We start from the raw sequence: 27288 nt of genomic DNA on the forward strand, positions 1-27288 counted from the left end.
TAAATTAATGTAAACAAAGTACTTAAAGCAGTGTCTGAAATAGTACCTTGTACAGTGAGAGCTATATATGTGCCTACTGTTATTATAAACAACCCCGGGACTCCACTGAAAACCAACTAATCTAATCCATGGAGGGTCAGTGATATCATCAGAGTACCTAGGCTTCCACAACCGGTACTCTTTTAAAGCTCTCCGTGTGATTCCAATGAACAACTAAGTCTGAGAACCAGTGAGGTTAACCAAGTACCAGTGAAAAAATTCCATGGCTTAAATCTTAGAAAAGCTGACCTGTCTCATTCTCTGTCCCACTGATAAGAAAAGAATCTATCATTTGCCAGGGCTGTGCCTGTCAAAGAAGACATTACAAATGAGTAAACAATCTCTCCTCTCAAGCCACTAGCAATCATTTAGGTGAAACAGACCATAGCTAAATAAATATAGAGCAATTCTTTAAGGGCAAGAATAGTGATATTAACTAAGAGTGTGAGTCAGAAAAAGAAAGAATAAAGCCAATTCTACTTGGATAAAGCCAGGAAGGCTCCCAGAAAAAGAGAAACTTGAGCTGACCCTTAAAAGATGAATGGGATTGTGTGTGAAGTGGAAGCAAGGGAAAGACATACCAGACAGAAAGGTATGTCTAAAACGTACAGAGAGGGGAACAGCCTCCAGTGTTCAAGGACCTGTGAAGAAGTTAGAGAATTGAAGCAGAAGAAGTACTTAAGGTGAAGCTGGACAGGTCGGAAGAGCCTATAAAACCAGGCCAAAAAACTATGACTTTTCACTATAGGTAAAAAGGATTTGAGGAGGAGAGGCTTTTAAAACAAACAGAACATAATTGTATCTACAACTTATATGTCTTCTGTCTTCACGTATCAAGGGCAGCAATAACCTGCACATTAGACTTGGGCTCTCACATGGTCACACTGACACAGTCAGTTAAACCAGCTTTTCTGGTGCTTTTTCTAGGTGCTTTCCACCTAGTTCTCTTGAGGAATAAAAAGAAGATATTTTAGAAATTAAAATTTTAAGCATAAGCCAAACTAAGCGAAAAAAGTTGTTGTAAAGTCTTTTTTCCTCTTGTACTTTCCATGGATTCAAACAAGGGAAATTTTGGTGGGTTGTTTTGTTTTAGTTTGCTTTGGTTTCTTTTGGAATGGAAGTTTCTACATTAAATTCATTCAAGATTTTAAATAAAATTGTACTGCAAAAGAAAATGAGAAGAGAAAGTATGAATCTTATAGATGAAAGAAAATAACTCTCAAAGGACATACATTCAGGGAAGGATATCTTGAAATTGTATGCTTCTTAGCAGAATCTTTTAACAGAAGGTTTCCTTCAAAATAAGACTACAAGGGTACCTGGGTGGCTCAGTCATTAAGCATCTGCCTTCAGCTCAGGTCACAATCCTAACATCCTGGGATCCAGCCCCACATCAGGATCCCTGCTTGGCAGGAAGCCTGCTTCTCCCTCTCCCACTTTCCCTGCTTGTGTTCCCTCTCTCACTGTCTCTCTCTGTCAAATGAATAAATGAAAATCTAAAAAAAAAGACTACACATAAGAATTGGTTTATTTGAGGTGGGGGCGAATTATCACTTAAATAATAACATTGGCAAATATTGATTGTGGGCCTACTGAGCTCATTGTCTTCTCTATAAGTATGTCAGTACTATCTGTAAAGTCTGGTTTATAAGTGAGCTCACTGTCTTCTCTATAAGTACGTCAGTACTATCTGTAAAGTCTGGTTTATAAGTGAGGATCCTGAGGAATAATACTGTTATTATATAGTGAGTGTCAAAACTTTCAGGGGTCTGACATTTTATCATATTTGGAAGCTAACAAGCTACCCTGCCTCAGTCTCATTAATGCTTGCAGAAGGCATGAAACTCTTGAGTCAGAAACAAAGGACTTATTCATAGCACTAGCAGTAGCCAGGGTATCACCATTTTCTTTTGCCAAGTTCCTGAATCTTGATTCCCACAGAGCAATACAAAGAGGGTCAGGTAACACTGCACATGTATAGGTTGAGTTAGAGGAATTTTATAATGTGTTACAGGAATTTTTATAGTTTATGTGACAGGAGTTTTTTAAATGGACACTATGCATGCCTGCCCTTTGCTCTGGAAGGAGACACTGTCTCTGTCTTCAAAGTTTGTTCACTATACAAACATGCTTGAAACAAATTCTTAAACAGAGGCAGTCAGTGCCTTTGCTTGAAAGATAGGAAGAAGACACACGGAAGAACAATGGAGAACTATCTCCCAGCAATAAGTTGTCCACGTTCACAAAATTAGTGAAGGATAGAACCACAATTTGAATGTAAGTCCATCCCACTTGAGCAACAGAACTCTACACTAAAGTATCAGGAAGCAAAGCATGAAGGACACCTTGAGCTTTGTGGAACTTGAGAATATAGATCTAGTCAGTTTAGAAAAGGATGAACTAAAAAGACTCACAAAGAGCTTCAACTGTCAACATTGGTTAAGAGTGTCTCTTTTCTCCTGAGGCACCTGGGTGGCTCAGTTGGTTGAGCATCCAACTCTTGATCTCAGCTCAGGTTTTGATCCATGAGCTTAAGACCTACATTGGATTCCATGCTGGGTGTGGAGCCCACACATTAAAAAAAAAAAGAAGAAGGAGGAGAAGGAGGAAGAAAAAAAAGAAATGTGGACCAAGAATCTCTCTTTTCTAGAGGTAGAAAAATGCAAAAAAAAAAAAAAAAACAATATCATTGATCTCTTTATGTAGTGAGGAAAGTTTGAAAGATATAGTGAGCATAACAGTGCCAAGAAAAAAAAAAGACCTACGACATTCTTGGATGTTTTCTCTAAATGTTGAGCTTTAATGTTAGCCTGACTATAATAGCAAATGAAAGATATTTAAATACTATGTCAATAGTGTACCATTTTCCCACCATAAACTATTTTGGACCATTAGGGTCTCTGTTCAAAAGGTATTAAAGTATGGAAAACATGATCATAATGTATGTCTCCCTTCAGTCTAAGGCCTCAGAGTTCTTATTTATATCCAGAGGTGAACAAAATTGTTGTTTTAACTACAGCAAAAGCCCACATCTGCTCTTGTGCAAACTCCTTCTGGCTGTACCAAAAACTGCAGACATGCATGCAAAGCCACACCCTATCCTAGCACAAACACATCTGGCATTCCTGTCACTCTTGTCTTTGTCCTAAGTAGCCACTGAGGCACTCACTGTGGAGACCATATCACTGCAGTCTGAGATCCAAGTTAACGATAATTCCTACTTCCCCACCAACGACTATGTATATGGAGACCCAGACTGTGAGATCATGATAAATGGGTCTCCACCTGTTTCATCACATGCCTAATGTTTTGATCATTGCAGTGTCCCCTGCTAGAGGTAAATACTGTTTGCTGACCTCTTAGAACAGCAGTGCTGGCTTGGGAAAGGAAAAAGTTCCATCTGACCTTGACATGTAAACACTCAGGATAAGCCTCAGCAGGCATGCTAGCTATAAGAGTCTTAGACAAGGCTACACCATGGCCAAAGACTCATTTCTACACACTGCAAAGGCCAATTTCCTGTTTCGTGCGCTGTATGCAGCCAGCCTCAACAAATGAGACCTGCTGGAGATCACTTTCTGTTTCTGAGAAACAAAGTGTTAAGTCTGACATGGGCCAGTGAAATCATTTTTTGCTTTAGAGCACGCCCAAGAAGAGGAGGAGATTTATTCTCTCTTCCAGGATTTGAAATCTGTCCTGAATCCATGGCCCATGCAGATGCTGGTATGCTTCTTGGTATTTGGGGATTTCTTGCTGATGAATATAATACAGCCAAAGCCTTGCTTGGCTGCAAAGAGAAACCAGAGAAAAATAAAGATTTGCTTTCATTGGTAACATATTGTGGGGTCAGGATGTTGTTCTAGTGACTCACTTGAAAAAAAAAAAAAAGTGGTAGGAAAACTAAATTCAACCCCATGACAAAGTGCTATGGCTTTTGTTTAACAATAATTCCAGCCAACTCACTGGCCAGGGTTCTTTTTATATAGGCTGGGTCTACATGATTCCAAAATATCCAGTACATTTAATTCTAAAATTTGCCTCAGTAACCCATATTGCTTGTAAAAGGTTAAACCTGAACTGAACTAATTTGGACAAATAATATATGGAGCCTATACAGTGAGTGACCAATTATTTGACTGATTCAATGTGGCATGAAATTTTGTGGGACTTTGGTGTTTTATAGACAGATTCATAGACCTCACTGCTCCTAGATCCTACTACCCTATTATCATCTCTGCTTCCCAGCTTCTAGGTTACAAAATATATTTCTCGGAGCGCCTGCATGGCTCAGTTGGTTGAGTATCTGACTCTTGGTTTCCACTCAGGTCCTGATTTTGGGGTCGTGATATCAAGCCCCAAGGAAGGCTCTGCACTCAGCAGGGAGTCTGCTGGAGATTCTCTCCCTCTGCCCTTCCCCCACTTACATTTTCTCTCTCTCTCTCTCTAAAATAAATAAATCTTAAAAAAAAAAAAAAAAAAAAAAAAAGGTGCCTCAGTGGCTCAATCCATTAAGCATCTGTCTTCAGCTCAGATCATGATCCTGGGGTCCTGGAATCAAGTCCTGAATCGGGTTCCCCGCTCAGCAGGGAGTCTGCTTCTCCCTCTACCCCTCCCCCCTGCTTGTGATCTTTCTCTCTCTCTCAAATAGATAAGTAAAATCTTAAGAAAAAAAGAAAGGAAGGAAGGAAGAAAATCTATTTCTCAACTAGAAGAGCCTCATTGTCATTGAGGTAGAGGAGACGGTGGGTGGGAGGATATACCAGGCCACCTCAGGTCCCTGCCTTCCATACATGAGGCCTTCTGTCAAGCACTTAGGATTTTTTACACCCTTTTATTCAAGTCTTTTCATAGTTCATTTTTTTAATGATATTAAAAACCATAACCATAATTCAGGTTGTATGCATCTCCATCTAAGTCATGTTTCCCACCGGTTACCTCCATGTGGAATAACATTTCCTTGCAGCTTCACCTCTCAAATATTATCTGTCTATTGAGGTCCAGCTGAAGACTACCTCTTCTACAAAAACAAGCATGGATTCCCTCTTGTATCATGCAGTGAAACCCCTGGTTACAAACCAAACTATGTTTAATAGCTTTAAATAGCATGCTCTGCTTTGTACTATAATTCTTCATCCATGTCTGCAACACCACTAAATTGTTGGCTCTTTGACCCCTGTACTTCTGGCTAACCACAGGGGCCCACTCTTCTTCCATTTCATATCTCTACACCAAGCTCAGTTATTTGCCTGGAATAGGTAAGTAAAAGATATTTTTTTAATTTAATGATGCCCCCATCCTCCAAATAAATACACCAGATGACAAAGTGGTGAGAGATGACGGGGAGGGAAAGGAGGAAAGGGAGAATAACGGGGGAGGAACGAGGAAGAGGAGGGTGAAGACAGCGTCAAATTGGAAATCCCACCTGACCTAACATCTACTACATCATCATTCATATTGGCAGCTCTCAGGAGGACAGACCCAGACACAGTTGCTCTGCATTCTAAAACATCTCATTTGTCCTTTAGTATTTTTTTTAAAGATTTTATTTATTTATCTGGCAGACAGAGACCACAAGTAGGCGGAGAGGCAGGCAGAGAGAGAGGAAGGGAAGCAGGCTCCCTGCCGAGCAGAGAGCCCAATGCAGGGCTCGATCCCAGGACCCTGAGATCATGACCTGAGCTGAAGGCAGAGGCTTTAACCCACTGAGCCAGCACGTGCCCCTCTCCTTTAGTATTTTTACTTACACACAAACAATGTTTACTTTCTTTCTGACTGAAACATGAACATTTCCACATTTCTTTCTTTGAACAAGCAGCTTCAAAAACAAACCAATTCTGATAATAAAGTCAGTCATCTCACTTCCCCTGACCAACAACCCCATCCTTTGTTTTAAAACAATAATTTGATGCTGAAATACTTCTTCAAGGCAGTGGAGGAAGACAAGAGCCAGTGAATGCTACTATATACCAGCATCACCAGTGAACTACAACTCACATCAATATGGAAATGACTCTGTGGGTTGCTGCCACAAAGGAAAACTACATACTCAGGAATGAACAACCTGTAACATAGGGGTGAAAACTTCTTCATAATATGCTTAAAGAGGTAGTCCTTTCTTAAATTCATTTTTTTAAAGATTTTAGTTATTTATTCGACAGAGATCACAAGTAGGCAGAGAGGCAGGCAGAGAGAGAGGAGGAGGAAGCAAGCTCCCTGCCAAGCAGAGTCCAATGCGGGACTCGATCCCAGGACCCTGAGATCATGACCTGAGCCGAAGGCAGAGGCTTAACCCACTGAGCCAACCAGGCACCCTTAAATTCATTTTTAAGTAAGGGTCAATATTCTTAGGGAATTCAGGAAGCAGATATTTTTCAGAGTTAGTGACTGACCCATGAGGAATTTTTTTTTTTTTTTTTAAGTTTTGGGAATGTTCAAGATTCATGCTTCCTCATCTACATTGATAACTGACACTCTTTCAAATGTATTACCCAGGAGGTTTGATGGTTCTGTTCTTTCAATAGAGATTTAAACAGCCCCACCATTTTGATTGGGTTTGATTATTAAAAACAGAATCTAGGGATTTTACACTATGCATCACAAATCGTGAACATTTGCTCTCTGCCAATACTGTACTTGAGATGTCTAACACTTAGCAATTTTCTAACATTGTGGTTGAGATCATCTTAGAAAGACCTACATTTATATTTTCCCCTTGTGATGCAAAATCAATACTTTACTGGCTGAGAAAAAGCGAAGCACTCCATTCGTGTTAGACTGCTGAGTTAAAATGCAAACAAGTAGGTAGCAAATTTTTGCATGTTATGGAAACACAGAAGCTAAAAAAAAAAAAAAAAAAAAAAAGTTCTGCTGATTGCTGACTCGCTTGCTGGAAACATTAAATTTGTCCAGTTTTTGGTTTTGAAAAATCTCATCCTTCTGTACTTGTTTTTATGAAGAAATAAGTCAAGCAGAGAGAGCTAATTATCATATGGCTTTGCTTATTTGTGGAGCATAAGGAATAACACGGAAGACATTTGGAGATGGAGAGGAGAAGTGAGTTGGGGGAAATCAGAGGGGGAGACAAACCATAAGAGACTGTGAGAAACAAACTGAGGGTTTTGGAGGGGAGGGGTAAGAAGGGGTGAGCCTGGTGGTGGGTATTAAGGAGGCACATAATGCATGGAGCACTGGGTGTGGTGCATAAACAATGAATTTTGGAACACTGAAAAAAATAAAATAAAATAAAAATTTTTTTGAAAGAGTATGCGTAATTACCAGAAGAAAATCTATAGTATTTTTGCAACACTTCACACAGGAATTTCCATCTACCTTTCCACATACTTTCTGCAAAGTCAAATCTTTTTTCTTTTTATAGTTCTCAGTTTGTTTGGCCAACAATAACACGATCAAATAGTCAAATAACATGCAGCGTGTATCACTGAAAATACCTGTGATGCAATGGAAAATCAATTAACTGAGAGAATGTGGCAAGGAGTTCTGAAAATAAAGTGAAATCTCGGGCCCTTAAGATTCTCCTAAAAGTTGCCCACATGGTCAAAACATTCCACTTCCTTTTAAATGTAGAGGAAATTAGCTTCATTTCCCCAGGTGAGCTTGCAGAGTCAATCATGTGCTTGAACGTGTATGTTGCTTCATGAAAGCCAGCTGCACCCTCACCCCCAGGGACCCTTGACCTTGCTGCCTGCCATACAGCACAACACACTCTCTCTTATCTCTCTTTTTTTTTTTTTTTTTTGGAAGATTTTCTTTTAAATTAAATTCAACTAGCCAACATAGAGTATGCCATTAGTTTCAGACGTAGAGTTCAGTAATTCATCAGTTGCGTATAACCCCCCAGGGCTCATCACATCACGTGGCCTCCTTCATGCCCATCACCCAGTTACCCCATCCCATGGTCCGTCTCCTCTCCAGCAATCCTGTTTGTTTCCTACACTTAGAGTCTCTCATGGTTTTTCTCCTTCTGATGACGTCCCATTCCGTTTTCCCTCCGTTTCCCTGTGATCCTCTGAGCTGTTTCTCATATTCCACATAGGAGCGAAACCGTATGATGACCGTCTTTCTCTGACTGACTTATTTTGCTCCGCATCACGACCTCCAATTCCACCCACATCCATGTAAATGGGAAAGTGCTTCCCTGTCCAGCAGAGCTTCTCAAACTTAAGCAGGCACCCAGGTCCCCACTGAGGGCTTGTTAAAAGGCAGACTGCTGAGTCTCACCCACAGCTTTCTGATTCACTGGGCCTGGGGTCCAGCCTGAGAACATGTATTTTTAAGAAGTCTCCAGGGGCAGCTGACACTACTGGTCCATGACCACACTTTAGAGAGCTCCATCTTCAACAGGGCAGCTTAAAGCATCTCAGAGGATGGGGGGTGAGGGGGAGTAGAGAGTGGAGGAGCAGGTAAACACAGTCATCGAATGGAGCCGACCCTGTGACGCCTGAGAAACAAGGGACTTCCTGACAGCCATGCTGTGAAGAATTACTTCTTAGAAATACTTCATGTGGTCAAACGAAACCAAGGGATATGAGAATGAAGAAGACAATAGAAAAAAGAAAAACCCACAAAACAATCTTACATGGGAAAAAGAGTTCATACATCAAGCCCTTCATAAATGACAGCAACTAAGACAGATTACAAGGAAAAACAATTCTGCACCAGGAAAATAATCACCCTCCTTCCACTCCCCCCTCTAATGGGAAGTGACGGAAACTCCCTCTATAAGCAAGCAAAGCACACGGGAATCTCAGTCCACTGACTGCAGCATACAGAAAATACCATGTTTCCAATTATCCGGTACCCAAATTCATCGCCAAATCCAGGTGTTATGCCAGCTAGGGAAATGTGACCTCAGTCATGTGTGAGGTGTCCCCCTGATCCCAGGGCTATGACACTGAGAGTTCAGGGACCATAGGTAGGCCCAGGCATGATGCAGAGTTTAGTCCTCTGTGGTCTTCAAATATTGGTCATCAATGCCCAGATACCATAGTTGGAATGCCACAGACCTTATTCCCTAGCCAGGATCTGCTGCTTCCTTGAAATACCATCACCATGAGAATCTCCTGTAACTGTCTACAAACTAGTCTGACTAAAGGCCCCACAGAGCAATTCTCCTTTGCACTCTTGCTACCCCCTGCCAGAAGGCAAAATTACCCATTGGCCTGACACCCACAGATAGTCCACTTCTCTTCATCTCTTGGTCTAGAGGGTGATCCTTTCCAGTGTATGGTTGACAACAAACCCCTGAGCTCCCTAGTTCCACACCTACATTTCTCTGGGGCCCAAGAACCCTTTCCTCTCCTTTACTTCCTTTGCAACTTCCTAAGTTTTCAGGATTTAAGTCTAAATGTTTGAGATTCCAACACCCTCAGGAGCCTCAAGTCTAGAGTAAGTAAAAGAAACAAGCCAGGTATATATGATAAAAAGGGATGGAGAGTGTTGTATATTGGAGTGAACCTTGAAGACATTAGTATTATATGTGTGTGTGTATACACACACACACACACACACACATATTTTCTTTTTTTTTTTTTTTTTTAACTGTAGAGGCCAACATCACACACATATGGGCCAATGTACCTCAGGTTTCTTATTTGTGATTATGGTTCAAGTTTGTGGAAAACAAAGATGTGATGTCTATTTCTTCTTTCCTCTTGGCTATTCCTGAGGCACTGAGGATCCCACAGGCCCTGTTTTCTAGAAAGCAGAACTTGTGTCTATCATGCTCATTGCTGTAACCCCAGCAGATAGCACAGTGCCTGGCACACTGTAAGTGACCTCGGTGACTATCTTTTGAATGACTGAGTGAATGAATATATAAATAAATGGATAAAAGAAACAAGTACAGTATTATTTTTAAAATTACACAGCTCTACTATGTTTAGTCTGTAGAAATCACACTAATGATCAAATGCCACATTGTACGGAAGAGCAGATGGCACAGGGATCAAATACGTAGCACCCTTACAAGGTTATATACTTCCACAAGACAAGACCTCTTCTTAGCAACCATCCACCCTACCACTGGCGGTTCATGGTAGTAAAATCATAAATTCCTGATGAAATGCTGAATGCAGTGGACTAAAGCTAAATTGGGCAAACAGGAGTGTGTCTGATGATGGCCTGTATGGTGGCTGACATGACAAAGAAACTTTAATCATCAGGAGTGTTCTAGATTTCAGGGATTTAAAAAAAGCCAAGAAATAATCTGAGGAAGCCAAACTCAGAAGCTAAAAAAACTTGGTCTGAACTGATGCGTGCTATGCTACTCACATTCACTGAAAGGCAATCTAATCTGACTTTCTCTTGGGAAAAATTATTGTTACCTTGCTACCACCTATTTGCCCTTCTGCTTCAGCCCGCCCCCGGAGGTCACAGTTTTCTGCCTACAGCTTCCTCTTTTATCTGAGGTCATCCATGAGACCCTGATCCACTGGGAAGAAACTTACTCGTCTGATCTGCAAGGATGCTTCCACTCATGGATTGCTTCCCTTGGTGAAGCATTTAGCACTAAGCCAGGAGCACACAAGCGCTGATAAAACAGCCCAGAGGAAGAGAGGATTTGCTATTGCAGCTGTTCATTATTTGTGAACCGCTGCAATGTTTGTCCTGTTATTGTACTGTCCAGTTTGAGGAACACTTTGGTAAGGGGAAAGAATATTTTGGAGCCCATATGTCCTTAAGTAGGATATCTGGGAATCATGCATTGTCCATTCTTACTTTGTAGAAGTGATGCTCTCCACCTGTTTGGGCCCCGGGGTCTCTATTTCAAAGTTAGGGGCACCGTATAGGCTCCCTTTGCAGGTCCCTCTGATCCAGGACTTTTGATCACTTGGACTGTTACTACTGAGAGCAATGCATAAGGGCTAACACCTGCAGCACCCTGTTGTAGAAATATTGCAGGACGTGGGTTTAGAAGTCTGGGTTGAGTTACGGCTCCATGAGATGCATGGATTTGTTTAATCACTAACCTCAAAAACATAGGTCTTAGTGCTAAGATTTAAGAAAAGAGACCTCAGGAAGGTTTTGAAGGGCAAATGAAAGAAAAGCATGAGGAGGTACTCTGTAGGGAGCAAGGAACAATAAAACTGTTAGTCATTGCCATCAATGGTACTGAGACAGGAGAAACAGAGTGGGAAGCAAGAGGAAGATGTGAATGGGAGATTAATTGTGGCAGCAGCAGGGAAGACAAAGGCAGAGCTCCAGGACTCTGTGATAAGTGGTGGTTGTGGGGCAGGCGGGATGTGAGATCAGGGAACCCAGCCTGACTAATCACTGTATGAATAATCTGCTTGTCATTGCCCCCAGAAGAAGAGCATAAACACCCTGGCCTGAAGAGGGAGGAGGCGGAAAGATGAGACACACACTGTGAGACCTTAACAGTTTGTGTCATCTTTCTCACAAAGCAGGCCCCATGAAATCATGCAAGATAGAGGAAGAAATGAGAAACGCTTTATAAGCACGGATCAAAAAATTACAAATGTTTGAAATGCCAAACGTAAAAAATATGGATAAAATATGTGATTTTCTAGGAAATTACAAAAATGAATTCAAGAAGCAAAAACAGGGGTACCTGAGTGGCTCAGTTGCTGAGCATCTACCTTCAGCTCAAGTCATGATCCTAGGGTCCTGAGACGGGGCCCCACATCAGGCTCCCTGCTAGGCAGGAAGCCTGCTTCTCCCTCTCCCACTCCCCCTGCTTCTGTTTCCTTTTTTGAAAAAAGGAGCAAAAACAGATTGATAACGATGATAAATAAATAATGAAACAGTTATCAAAACATACCCCTGACACAGTTACTGGGACCAGACAGATACATGAGTAAGTTGAACTAAATCTTCAAAAACTTGGGAATTCTCATGCTTTTTCAGAACACATAAAAGTATTTCAACTTCCAGTGTCCTTATATAAACCTAGCATAACTCTGGTGGCAAAACTGATGTAAGTAGCTCAAAAAAGAAACTGTGGTCTGATGTGTTACAAACATAGCTATAACAACTTTAAATAAATGGTATAGAATCCACTTTGATGTAATATTTCTAATTTGAAAAACAGCTAGAGAAATATATGTCCGGTAGAAAAATTTTTTAAATGCACATGTATTGGTCCACCTTATTAAAAAGGAGAAAAAAGAAAGAAAGAATAGCAAATGAGTTTGGACCTCCCAGTGAGGATAGCAGACAATGAGAGAATCTGCCTATTCCAACGCTTGATGAAAGGAACAAAAACACATGACATAAACTTTGAAAAGAGATGGCGAAGCCAACAAAGAAAAGATGCTTATTTGGTTCAGGAAGTCCTTTAACCTTATCTGCATCTCTCAAAAGAAATGGTACGGAAAGTAGATGAGTCAAGTAAGTCCTCAAGATGTTACTAATATTTCTAAAAATAGAGAGAAGCTGGGAGAACACTGCTGGTAAGAAAGTCAAGGGAGCATCTTTGCAAACATCACCACCAAAGGAACTCACAGAGGAAGAGAAAACTTGCAAAGGTCATTCTGCCCTCTTCCAGCTGGAGAGAATAAAACAGGGGGTGCTACAGATCTTCAGCCATACACCACAGAGAGGAAGACAAAAGAGCAGATAAGTAAGAAAAAAATTAAAACAGGAGGGAGGCAAAACTCCCCATGGCCCCCAGCTGACATGTGAATGGGACTCTCCCCCCTAGGCAATGCTACGTTTTCCTAGTCAGCCTGGGGAGGGAAGGGTGAACAGACTTGTGACTGCTGGAAGAAAGTGTTAAGTAAAACAGGGAAAATGAATAATTTCAACAATCCCCCTTTACCGGGATCATAAGCTTCTGGGCTTCACACACAAGCCAAAAGACATCTGAAGGACTCGGGAAGAGAACACGTTCCCAGGTAGACAGAGAGGACTGTGAAACAGGAAATTTGCCCAAATCAAAGAAAGAGCAGAGCTGAGTTTCCATCTTCCCTAATGTCATGAACTGAGGCTAGATAAAAATTAAGTGACAGCAACACCCAGGCCTCTCCTATAGCTCTGAGAGAGAAAGATAAGGTGGAGAGATCTCCCAGATCTCCAGATACCCCCAGAGAGGGTATCCTGGAGAATTAATTCACAGACACGCTTCCAGAGCAACTGAAGTTCTGGACAATGCCTGCAGTAGGCACAAGAGAGATGAACAGAAATGGCACTGCAGTTATACATAAGTACAACAAAAATACAGAGAGGAAAAGTGACATGGCCTATAAGAGGGACAGAAAAATGGTACCTGGAGAGAAAACATTGTAAGTGCTAAAGAGATTCTCTTAAATTGATTCATCGCGTGCAAGGGCTTAGTGGCAATATGAAGGGGGGAAATAAATGAAAGCCCCTGAAACAACAGAAGCAGGCATAAAAGAAGTCTGCAGAGATACCCCGGGACTGCAACACCTCCATTAGAACTACCACTCCTCGGTGGCTCAGTCAGTTGAGCATCTGACTCTTGATTTCAGCTCAAGTGATGACCTCAAGGGTCATGAAATCAAGCCTTGAAAGAGGCTCCCCACTCAGCTCAGAGTCTGCTTGAGATCCTCGCTCCCTCTCCCTCTGCCCCTCCCACTTGTACTCTAAATAAATAAATAAATTTTAAAACTTTTTAAAAGAATTATACCTCTAGTTGATAGATTAAAAAGAGCAAGTAAGAAGCACTGAAAGTCATATTAATGGAATAGAGAAAAGGCTTAAGATAATATCAGTATCAGAAAGCAAGTTAGATAGAAGCTGATAGAAGGCAAAGCCAGTATAACAGAAGAATATTTTATGCCTTTGTAATTGTGACCCAAACAAATGAAACACAAGAAATATTCAGAAATATTAGAAAGAAAAGTCTCTGAAATGAGAAGGAAGCTCAAATTAAAGAGCAGAGCTTCTCTACCAAGAAAAAGATACAGAAAGATCAATATCACAGCATATCCTGATTAAGGTATTAATTACTACTCAAGGCAAAGAAATCAGTTTCCAGCCATCCAGACAGAAAAAGCAAGTCAGCTAAAAGGAGGAAAATTAGGTTGGTTGCAGACTTCTCCACATCAACATACAAAGCCAGAAAACAGTAGAGCAATAGCTACAATATTTTGAAGGAAAAAAATTATACTATATCAAAATATATTACCAACCTGACATGTTGGTTTTGAAATAATGGCAACAGGCAGACATGCCAAAATGTGAAAGAACTTAGGAAATATAATACAGATGTTCCTGAGAAAAAAATATTGCAAATAAATTAAGCCCACCAAGAAATAAATGGGGAAATCATGGTGAAATGACTAGTTCAATACACTGTGCCATAAAACAATAGAATGATGTCAAAAAAAATTCTAAGGCCAGAGTTACAAACTCGAATGCCCACAAGGATGAGGCAGGATGTTTAAGTGATTAAAACAGATTGGATTCAGTGAACTGAAGAGCATACGCATTACCAAAAATTATATATATAGCTACAGCCAATTTTGTCTAAAAGGAATACGTTAAAAGGATGTTATATTACCAGACCTTCTATATTTCAAGAAAATCCAAAATTCCAAACTTCTGTCTTAATTCTCCCAAAAAAGGAGAACAAAATTTGTCTGTTAGTGGTGGTTCATAGATGGAGGGCAGATGAGTGAAGAAAGGGGCAGACCACTCTTCAGATTGGTAGGTGGCAGTTTTATAAAGCAGGGGTACTTACTTATGAGACTTGTGTTGGGTGCCTACATGGCAAGCTGAGCAGATCTGTGCCCTCGCCAGCCAGAATATTAACAGTTGATAAAGAGGCCTTGACCTGGTATAGTCACATACTCAGACCAAATAGCCTCAACAATACCTTCCTCTCTCAGGGCTATGGCACTGAAACAGCTCCTAGTGTGGGATCAGTGGGCAGAAGGTACATTCCAAAGCCAGGGAAGGAGTTTCTGATTAACAACTACCAGCTCAAGGGTGAACGTGCAGTCATGTCCTTCTGTTGACCTCCACCGAAGTGGGCTGGACTAGCCAGTAAGTAACCAGTTGGTCACCTCTACAAGCAAAATAAAATAAGATCTAAGAATGGTGCCCACTCAGTCTAACCTTGGAGAAAGGTAATAAACTGATGGCTTTCCATACGAAAGAATTCATGAAATAGGAGTACTTATGGACCCTCCTCAATGATAGAAAGTGGGCAATAAAGGAGATATAGAAACTGTGATAACACTGGTGGCGAGCAGCAAATCAGTTTAAATATAAAACTGAAACTATGACTCTAGTAATTATAGTTACCAACTAATGATAAAAATAATATAAATCTTGACAATGTAGAAGCAAGATGTATAGTATATGTATATTATAAATATAACTAACAGGTGGAATAAAGGTGGTGCAGCCAAAAATAATAAAGGGGGAAAAAGGCATTGCAGAAATGTGTCAGGGAGTTTGTTAGTATAGATGTTGTGTTATTTTTTTGAATTTTATTATGTCTGTGATCATTGTTTGCTTTTTTAGTTTTCTGAATTCAATGTGTTTTCTCATTCTAAGCAATTAGTCTAAGACTTTCTAAACACTCTTGTAGCTAATATTGTATTTGTAACTTTGTATCCTTTTTGTAAAGAGGGATCCAAAGATTATAAATAGTGGGCTCCACAAAACCTCTGTCTTTATTCAGGGGAAGTAGTTTCAAGCAAAGGTGATTCCACAACGACAATGAATAATACTACTGAGGACCATTATCAAATCACCAAGTTCTCCAAATTGCCCTAGAAAGTGCTTAAAAGGAAATAACTGAAGTAACTGAGGGTTACTGGAGACCCAGAGGTCAGCAGGTGCTCGCACAGCCTGCAGAGCCTAGAGAGAGGCTGAATTTCACGTTTGCTGTTTTCCCCCAGAGTTCATTCACTCTTCCGACAGCCTTCTCCTCAACTTAAACAGATGAGCCACCTTTCCTTACAGTGTCTGTGCAGGCTCTTCTCAAGCCCAGTACAACAGAGCACACTGTGACACGACACAGTTTGTTTACTAAGGCCCATGTGTCATATGCGGGAAGGTCTACTCTACCATCCTGTCCTCATAGCTTCATCCCTCTTTCCCCAAAACATAGCAGAGCAACAGAGCATGTTTCTTCCATATGGTACTCCTGGGGCTGCCCCTTATTTCCTGTTTCCCCCTGTTTCACAAACCTTCACAGTAGCATTTGAGAAAAGCCTGAAATGTCTGAGGAGGTTTTCCATCATGGGAGTTGTACTGAGAGAAAAGAGCCAAAGCAAGCCAAGGAAGCCATAAACATCTGAAGTGCCCTGTAGTCTGAAGCAAATGTAAATGGATTCCCCCATTTCAAGCTTTTTTCAGAACCTTAGAGTCAATGATTGGATATAGGTACAAAGTTAGGGCAGATCTAACCCTGGTTTCTGGTCTAGAAACCAATAAGCTCAATTCAGGATACCTATTCCCTAACTCTACCTCCTAAAATGACCACCCAAGAGGTAAATGATGATACAGAGAACACTACTGTGAATCATAAGCATACATGTCCATAGACAGATATTTTGTTCTCAATTATATTTTTTATCATTATTTCTTTCATTATTCAAGCAATTCAGTAAGGAGCAGGAATCTAAACAAGGAAACATAGCTAAACAGCAATAGGATTAAAAAATCTCTCACTTGTAGTTTTGGTTTGTTTTTGGTTTAATCCAGACAAATAGCCAACAACCAAGGCAAGAAAAATGTGATGAAGGATTTGATGTGTCTCAGAACACCAAGCCAGGTAACCTCCTCAGTATATGCTATTATTCATATAAATACTGAAAAATTCAGGAGACTTAAGATCTGAGCTAATCGTAGAAATGACCAATGATAAACAAGTTTATTGAAGAAAAAGATAATTACAGCATTATTGAAAAATTTTTGCCTTAAAAAATAACAGAAGGTCATTCTAGAACTTTCTAACAAAAGATACTATTATAAAGTTTAACTAAGTATCAGACATAAAAATGTGGCTTTGAATTTTCTCTGATACATAAGAGCTGGTTGCAATTACTTTAATGTTTTCCAGGATTAAAACATCATTAGTAGTGAGAGGGAAAAAAAGTCAGTATATTTATAAAATGTCAACATTTAATATTTCCTAATTCTTCAAGATATTTCTAACAAATATTCTTTGGATTAGGTAACACCAGGATAAAAATGGCTCAGCTACTCTTTGGTGTATTTCTACATTCATCTTCTATTATTTGACTAAAATACATGTTGTTATCTAAAAGGCTTATGCGAATGTCTTAATCCATTGTATCTTCAACTTCAAAGAATGTGTATTTAAGAGGAAGTCATTCAATTTCATAGGTTCCAGGACATGAAGTTTCCATCGGGGGTTGTCTGGCTCTCTACTCTGCTTCAAAAAGCACAAAAGCTCAACATCCAGTCCAGAGTAGAGGGTGAGAAATGGCCGTATGTGTGGCTGGACGCCACATGCAGAAGCCAGTGAAGTTTAGAAGTTAGTCAAATTCTTTAAACAATCTTCACTATTAATTGAGCTTCTACTATAGCCCTAAACAATTCCTGAGGTTGAAGTTCAAGATACACAAAGGGAATGTAGATGAGTAGCTAGTTTGACCTGGCTCTGTTACTTACAACCTTAGCCACCTGGGACAATTTACCTAGCCACTTAAGGTCCTGATTTGTACTTCGTAAAACACTTTTAATAATACCTACTGGAGGGGCCCCGGGGTGGCTCAGTTGTTAAGCGTCTGCCTTCAGCTCAGGTCATAATCTCAGGATCCTGGGATTGAGCCCCGCATCAGGCTCCAGGCCCGATAGGAAGCCTGTTTCTCCCTCTCCCACTCCCCCTGCTTATGTTCTCTTTCTCACTGTGTCTCTCTGCCAAATAAATAAATAAAATCTTAATAATAATAATAATAATATCTACTGGAGAATATTGTTACCATGGTGCCATGAATAAGTATTAGCAAAATCCTTACAGTTAGTTTCATGTCTTTAAAAGCTCTGTTCAGCTCTCTCATAAGAATCAGACTTAGCATTATTTCAGGGCGTCCCCAAGAATCCTCCCGAACAACACATGGAATAAGGCCCACACGAAAATTGTCTTCAGAATTTAAGAAGAGAAAGTGACCACAGAGAAAGGGAGACGGAGGAAAAGGTGGGTGGGGGAGAGAGAAGGGAGAGAAGCCAAACATTTCCTTTTGTTCTCTCCCACGCTATTTCAGAGAAGAATATACCTCTAAATATAGTAGGTTATTATTATCATTATTATTATTATTCAAAAAATCTGGAAGGAGGAAAAAAATCTGGCAGGAAAAATTGCAGCCACCCTCTGAAGTCTATTCACATGCTGTGGTAAACACATCTATCTGCGGGAAAATGACTGCAACTTTTTAAAATGGGATCAGATTTCTCCTTGGAGTAAATGCTTTTTAATACATAAAAACCTTTGGAAAGCTCATAATTATCCATATATCTTGCATACACTTTTTCGACCATCCACCACATATTTTAAATTCAAGCTGGCTCTGTCCTAGCAATTTACCATACGGATGGGTAACCAGCAACGGGTGTGTTCTCAAGAAGCACAGGCTTCCACATTAGCACAAAACAAAAGAAGCTAAAAGAAGTGTTCCGAGATCAAAGACAAATGATTTGAGAATTATCTACCAATTTTGTTTTATCTATGCCTCTACACTCTTCCCTTATATGGAAGTTAAGAGTTAGTCATTATGTGCCTCTAACGCTGCAGTGCAGATGACAGAAGTTACTGCCAAGTCTGACATTTAGAGACGGTATACTGGGCCTCTGAAAGCCCTCTAGGGAAAGTAATTACGTTGCCTTTTGAACCTCTTGAGATTGTACATAAATGTATGTGATGCACATGCCTGTTGGTGTGTGAGCTTGGAAGAGGGTTTCCAGGGCACCTGGATGGCTCAGTGGGTTAAAGCCTCTGCCTTCAGCTCAGGTCATGATCCCAGGGTCCTGGGATTGAGCCCTACATCAGGCTTTCTGCTCAGCGGGGAGCCTGCTTCCCCCTCTCTCTCTTTGCCTGCCTCTCTGGCTACTTGTGATCTCTCTCTGTCAAATAAATAAATAAAATCTTAAAAAAAAAAAAAAAAAGAAGAAGAAGAAGAAGAGAGTTTCCAAAGCTTTCCTCAGACTCTCTAAGGTCTATGATTTTGGCTCTTCATTATCGTGACCAACTTAACGAAGCTTCCTAATTCTGTTTTACTGATGGTCCTGTAAGCGTGTTGTATTTTCAGAACGAGTTTAGAAATGTAGAACAAGAACAAAAACATCACTTCACTCAGAGTTACACAGAAAGCATTTATTGCTTATAAAAGAAATTAGTGTAATTTTTTCCTGGACAACCTTGAGAGGTCAACTGAGGTTGCAACATGCAAATTTTAGTTCATGCATCTTGCTCTTCTTAGTCCCAGAAGCCCTCAAACTTCTGCTGAAGGAGTAAAAGATTACTTATGCTATAGCACAGATTTGTAAAAACTACAAAGCATCTAGATATGTAGTACCATTTCTAACCAAATCCAATTAGAAAGCAGAGGACATGTCTGAAATGAAGCTGAAAATATTTCTGTTTTGCTTGGAGTGAATCTTTGAGCTGGAAGGTTAGAAATTATCTAATTAGGCAACAGTATGTTCATCTTTGTAAACTGAGGCCCTTAAAATTTAAATGAATTTTACCAAAATTACATTACTTGTTAATGACAAAATCAACACTACAACTCAATTTTCTTCCTTCTAGCCCAGAACTTACAATTTAAAATTCTGAAACAAAATATAGTCAAATATAGTGCATCATTTTTTATGACGGGCATTAATAGTTATTACATTCACTTCTAATCAAGTTCACCAAAATCTATTTTCTGAATTTATAATCATAAGTACATACCCTACTCCTAACCACCCAACTTCTTAGAAAATGTAATATCCGAACACCCATCTTAAGTTTTTCTAAACCAAGAAACTTAAGCCTACCCGCTACTGATCCTATTCTTGTGACCTACTGCATGGATTTTCTTTGGCAGCCTGATAAAAATCTCACATGTTGAAATAATTTATTTCTGAACCTAATATCCCTCCACAAATTCTTCCATTTGATTAACTTTTTTTCTCTTTATCATCTCACAGACATTCTAACAGAATTGGAAAATTGCTCATTTCTCCAATTATGAGAAGAAATTAAATGAGGGAATCTGAGAAGAAGGTGGGAGAGAGAGAAATGGGGTGAAAATTCACTTTAGTAACTTTCTTAGAGATTATAAATGGTTCAAGTAATTTAAAGAAAGCTTCTTGGGGATTTTACTTGTCATCTTGTTACAATCTTTTTAAGAGCAGGGTAGGTTTCAAAAAGCTGTTTCTCAATCCGTTTGTTTGATCTTGTCAGGTAACCCTCTACAAGCAGCCCCTGAGGCCTTTGGGTGGTAGGTGCTGCTAGAAGTGAGGCCCTTTGTGCTGGACTCTGTAGTGTTTGAAAAACCTATGAAGTTTGCAGATTAAACATTTGTGAGAAAGAAGCTTTTTTCTGAGTGCAAACAAGGAAGAGAGTACCAAGGCTGCTCAGGTTGGAATTAAGGGAAGTTTAACCAGGAGCAGATGTGGCCATCCAATTCTTCTCTGTCCCCGACTTTCAGAAGCACCTTTCCACCTTGAGAGAAGCTAGCAATGCCTTGCACAAGTGTTACTGGTTAATCCCATCTTCATTGTAGCCGCTCCAGAAAAAAAAGGAAAGGAAATCACCTGCCACCCCTGTCGCCCATTTTGCATCTCTCACCACCTAATATTTGAGTTAAGAATGGCCTACCAGGGGGCGCCTGGGTGGCTCAGTGGGTTAAGCCTCTGCTTTCGGCTCGGGTCATGATCCCAGGGTTCTGGGATCGAGCCCTGCATCGGGCTCTTTGTTCAGCAGGAGCCTGCTTTCCTTCCTCTCTCTCTTCCTCTCTCTCTTCCTCTCTCTCTTCCTCTCTCTCTTCCTCTCTCTCTGCCTGCCTCTCTGCCTACTTGTGATCTCTGTCTGTCAAGTAAATAAAAAAAAAAAAAAAAGAATGGCCTACCAGGAGAGACATTGCTGAGACCAAAATCAGAGCATTCTTTCTCTCTCAGAACACAAACAGAGGAACCAGGTACTAAGCTCCAAACGATTAAGTACTGCCTGGAATGAGCTGACAATTCTGAAAAGAAATGGGGTGAGTTATAAATATTTCATAGTGTTAATGGAAAGTCACTAGAGAGAAGCAAACAGTGTCCCAGTATGCACTGGTCCATATAATCTGCCTCCTGAGGCATTTTCCACTTAGCTTTGCCATTTTGTACCTTGGCTGCTAGGCATCGGTTAAGTCTTTTTTTTTTTTTTCTGATTATCACTGGTAGGAGTTCTGCTTCACTGTTTACATTCCTATCATCACCCACAAGCTTGCCTGTGCCTTTTTATGAGAAACTAACACCACAAATTTTTGACCTGTCTGACCCAGGGTATATCTGTGGAGGTTTTAAAACCTGTGTTTACAGAGGAAAGTGCATACTCTGTGTAGAACATCACCTTAGCAACTATCGTGTAATCTAATCCTAGAGGAGAACAAATGATGACTGTTTGTTCTTCCTCAACCCACTCGCAGTTTGGAAAGTCCAAATGGAAAGCACTTACGAGCAGGTAGCCTGGCAAGGGAGATGACTTCTTTTTTTTTTTTTTTTTTTAAGATTTTATTTATTTATTTGACAGACAGAGATCACAAGTAGGCAGAGAGGCAGGCAGAGAGAGAAGAGGAAGCAGGCTCCCTGCTGAGCAGAGAGCCCGATGTGGGGCTCGATCCCAGGACCCTGGGATCATGACCTGAGCTGAAAGCAGAGGCTTTAACCCACTGAGCCACCCAGGCGCCCCAGGGGAGATGACTTCTTAAAATATTGCTCAAATTTAAGGAGAAATTCAGAGCATTGTAACACATTTCCTTCACCCAAGAGAACTTTACAATTTATAAAGTCCACAACAATTATTTTCTATAATTCATCCAGAAATTTGAATGTTTATGAGAAATAGGATGTCAGTGTGGGCTTTAGTATTAGTGTTAGTTCGAATCTAAAAACCTAGCATCTGTTCCGTAGAACACATTGATGGGGTAAAGCCAGGGGAACATACTACACGGGAGGCCTGTTTGGACATCCAGGTTTTGGACAATACTGACAAGGCTCAGAGATTGGAAGGGAAAACCCAGAATATTCCCTGAAAACCTAATAAATTATTTCCAAAGGTTTCTTTGGAAATAATTGAACACAATATTAGGACAAACCATGGTCTAATATCAAGAACTAATCAACCAAAGAAATAAGAAATTCAGCCAGAGTAAGCAAACTGACATGATTTGAAATTCAGACAACTCCATTTGAGAAGGAAAATAAAGAAAACAGACCTTAATTCGGGTCCAATCTCCCTGTCCAACTTTCACTTTTGATTTACACATGGAGAGCACTTCAGCTGGAAAAGAATAAGGGCCCAGCAAAAGGATGGAAATGCCGCAAGGATGCCGGGAGGAGCGGTCAGCTAGGGGTCTGCGGTACCAGTCACGGGCAATTTGAAGTCCTAGAGATCCTAAAAACATACAAGTTCTGACCAGAGCTCAGCCTCCCAATCCTTACGGCGCCTTGCTGACACTTCTTGAGGAACCAGTCCAACTGTGCTGCACAGGGTCTTGCCAGATGAACATCGGCTTCCACAGTGAGACCACATATGCTGCGCAGAGATTGCCGAGTGTCCTGGAGCTTTTATGAAGCACTTCAAATAGCCCAGAAATAACTTTCAGTGGCCACAGTCACCAGTAGCACGGCGCTCCTTCTAAACTACAGGAGGTGAAAAGGCCCACCGGCACACAGATTTCTCTGGAGAAAGTTCTCCGGGGTACCAATAAAGGTAATACCATGAACTGCTGATGCGTCCCCTAAGGAGTCCCAGGGTGACAATGGGAAAAACCTTCCACTTCCAGTGTTAAGTGTATTTTCAGTGATTTTGGAGCAAATAACTCATTGCTGAAATAATTACAAATATCATTATCTTCTTTTCTTGTGAAGAGATACTGAAGCCATGAACATGAGCAAACGCCCTTCTTCTCAGGACATGATCATCTGTGTTTCTCACATGGGGACGAGCCACTGCCCTCCGAAAGCCCCCCCTGCCCTGGCCTCCAGCCTATTGAAAGCCATGGTAAGGGAGCTCCAAAAAGGAGACCCCTGGAGAAGATCCTCATGGGCCTGCAGATAGTTTTACGAGATTTCCTCACCTCTCAGTTCCGACTGGAAAATTTTCAAATATAGGAATAGCCACCAGTAGAAAAGCTATCACACCTGCTGTCCTTTGCTCAGGGACAGCCCCTTATTCTGTTTTATGTTCTTACAGCACTTTTTATCACTTAATATATTAGATGTTTTTGTCTGCTTATTGTCACAGCAAAGACTTTGTTTTATCCACATTAGGCTCAACTTTTAAAATCTAGATTATGCAAGACACATACCAGTTATTCAATACACTGCCTCTGAATAAATGAATATATGAAATGTGTATTTTCATTCCAATTTCATAATAAGAAAAAAAAGTGAAAACCTGGGGCTCAGGGAGGTTAAATAACCTATTTGGGGATGTACAGTAATGTGGCAAAGCCACTCGCTTTTCCCCAAGTATGACAACTCCAGCTACTGGTAGAAAAAAACCACTTTCAGCAGAATACATGCTATTTTGGGGAGAACACATCATTTAGATATCTAATATTCACTATATATTTTATACCCATGGAGTATTTCCTAGCCCACATAAACTGTATTATACAGAAGGGATGCCTCACCAGGGATAAATTGCAGGAAAATTCTAGAACTGATTTTTAAACCTTGATTTTCTGTGCACTGGGGAGTGAACAGTGATGGGTGGCTATCAACGCAGGTTCAATACCAACAGCCAACAGGCTCACCATTTGTCTGGGGTGGGTGGCCCAGTGGTGACGATCGATGATGGCAGCCAAGGCCAACACTTGGTCAGCAGTGAGTATGGGCTCAGCACTGTTCTGGGCATACATACTTGTCACTAACTCATTTCATCCTCACAGGAACCCACACATTATTATTATTCCATTTTACTGATAAGGAAACTTACAGGCACAGAGAAGTTAAGTGAACTGGCTCAGAGACATACAACTAATAGTACATAGTTGAGCCAAGTCTCAAACCCAGGTGGGCTAGCTTGAAAGTCTGTGCTTAATCACTGTACTCTTCTGTCTCAGAGGAAAAAAAAAAAAATAGCAAGGTGTGTCTGTCTTTAGCAAATCACTTGGTAAGTCTCAGTCCCATAGACAACATAAGAAATGCGAGTTGAATGAAGGCAATTAGCAGGACTTACATTTTGTTTACTATGTTGAGGAATACTGATTAATGAAACGGTGTCACCCTAGTGGAAGATTCCCAGACACATACCAACAGGTCCCCTTCTGATCAGTATTTACATGACTTCAAGGGATGCACAGAAGGTGTGCTCATCTGGTTTGCTGATGACACCAAGTTGAAGGACTCTGCAGAAATGTGGTTCAACACCACTTTAAAGTAATCTGTATAGCACCCCTATTGGAAGGGGAGTGGCAGAGCATTAGAACAGTATGGCTGTTCTGGCGTTCTCCACCAGCATCACTTCTGTTCTCATCCTCTGCCCTCCTTAAGTCCTGCTTCCTTTCCCTTATTTAAGGCTACAGCCTGCAACACAGCCTATGGACCAGCTGCCACTTGGACAGGGTTTGCTGTAATTCTGCATTACGGATGATGGTGACCTTCATGTGCCTTGCTTCCTTCTGAATACTGAACAACCTGCCCTCCTCACCCCACAGTTACCCAGGTGGATAAAAACCAAACAGCTCAAGCAAAATATTGAATTCCCCACCTCCTCATGAGCTTTTTGAAATCACTGTTACAGTTCTTTGGTAAGTAGCATTCTGTTCCCACATCATCCTCTGAACACATTCACATTTAATGTTTGGTGGGTTTAAATGCATAGCGTGGCAACGTGCACATACACATTCTTAGTAGCTACCATTTAAAAATAGAGGGATGACTCACCAGGCTTTCCTTTTCTTGTAAACACCTCGTGGTGCAAAACACTTGAACCCTGTGTGTTTTCAGTGTCTCTGACCTCCACATGTACCTGCCTGATGGGGGCAGTTTACCGGCTAAAGCTGTAGAACATCGGAGGGAGGTCAAGCCTTGCAGCCCGACCCGCAGCCGCGCATTTCCTGTGGCCAGGTGGAAGGAAGCCTCCTTGGCTTCGGGCTGGGGATGCGCCCTCTGCTGGCACCAGGCCTGCTCCGGTGGCCTTCGGGGCTTCTGCATCCACAGCTGGAGCTGGAGGGAGCCTAAGTGGAAAATAAATGAACGAGAGGCAGCAGTTAATGAGTCCCGGAAACTCTGCCATTTCTCTAGCAGAGGTCAGCATCTCTAATAGTGTTCTTTCTGCCTGCCACATCTGCCCTCTCCGCCTGACCCAAATCCCGTGCCATTAGGAGAATCACGTGGAGTCCCCGTGTGGACTGCAGAGAAATTTGTGCTCGAATTGGCTTTTAGCTGGGTTTGACTTTGACTTGAGGGGGCAGGGCAGCGAAGATACCTTTAACGAACAGCGTCATTTATTAATGCTTCTCGGTGCCTAAAGCCAACCGTTTGTTCGAGTGCCTGGGAACACTGCCGTTGAGCTCATTTCTAAAGAAAAAGGAAGGAGGCCACTGGAAAATGTTTCCTCCAGGACAGACATGCTGATGAAAAGTTGCTTGGTGCACGTCCAGATTTCTGTCTTTTGCTGAATTTTTAATCTTGTTTCTCTTGGATGAGCCCCCACTTCTCTGGGTCTGACCACTGATACATGCGCCGGGGTTAGTCTAGGCCGAAACTAGAGATTTTGTTTGAGAAGGGCAGATGCCGCACCTGGAAAAACTGGCTGAGGAAACAACGGTATTGTTTCATTAACTCCCTAAGCACAGTTTCTATTCTTTACAGCTTTCTTGAGAAATTGTACTAATAATAAAACACGTTTTCAGTGAGCAATTATAGTTCAGAGAGTTTCCCTTGCTTTGCTGAAAAGGCATTACCTTCCAACCGATGCCGAAACAGCAAAGCTGTGCATTCAAATAGGGAAAGGAAGTTATGCGTTTTAGAACTACCTAAATCACTCCTGTAATTTGCAATGCCAAAGAGGGAGTAAATGTCCTCATGTAAAATTCAAAAGAAATACTGGGACAATATCTCCCATAGCAACAGCTGTTTTAGAAGTTCCAGTATGATTAACAAGCGTCTGTTTCATCTTTTCCTTTGTTTAAAATCAGACCACAGCCTGCTCAATCTGCAGGTCAAAATAGCACTAAGACTTGACAAAAGAAAAATGTGACTACTATGGACTTTTTTTTTTTTTTTAATTTTTCTGGTGTGTTCAGTTATTTGCCATATTGTTCCTCTGCTCTTAATTTATTACTAGCTATCTGTGATTAAGAAGCTGATTGTTTTAGAGCATCAGAAACTATTAATAAAATCAAGATACTCTATCTTCATTAACATTTACATCGATTAAGTAATCAGGATACATTTCTGTGTAGTAATAGCTGCTAGAATTCACTCTCAATTTGCAATGTCAGCAAGACATTGACTCCTGAGTATTCAATGGGCGTATTTCACCCCTTCCATCTCCCAAATAGCATACTTGGAGATGGAGGTTTGTGTGGGAAAGCTCTTGGAATCAACACCTGTGGAAGAAAGAGTAGATAGCAGAGAAGCTGAGCTGCACTGCAAATCCCAGTGCCCCCCAGGAGCCTCAGCCAGCCCCGCAGGGAGCTGTGGGGCTGGAAAGCCCTTCAGAGACCACTAGGCCTTCATACTGTATGCTGACCAGCCATTGGATGTGGGCCACTCAAGGCAGGGAATCTGATACGATCCCAAAGAGGGCTGATACCTGATGACCTTCTTCTAACAGCACTCCTACCACTGAGAGAATAATTTCTGTAATCCAGAAGAGGGATCTGAGGGGGGCAAAGTAGAGGGATGGTGCATCACATAGCCTACCACAGTATATATACATAAAATACAGCACTCATTATCTTTTCAAAAGGAGGCACGGAAATGAGAGAACATAACATCTAACCTAAGCCAACTCAATCAATATTATAGAAAAATGATTAAACATTTTTGGGCTGGGAATAAAGCCTCAGCTCAGAGTCACAGTATCTACTAGTTCCTTAATACATCTGGAAAAAGGACAAATTT

Source organism: Mustela lutreola, chromosome 6 (genome assembly GCF_030435805.1).
Source record: "Mustela lutreola isolate mMusLut2 chromosome 6, mMusLut2.pri, whole genome shotgun sequence".
Lineage (NCBI taxonomy): Eukaryota > Metazoa > Chordata > Mammalia > Carnivora > Mustelidae > Mustela > Mustela lutreola.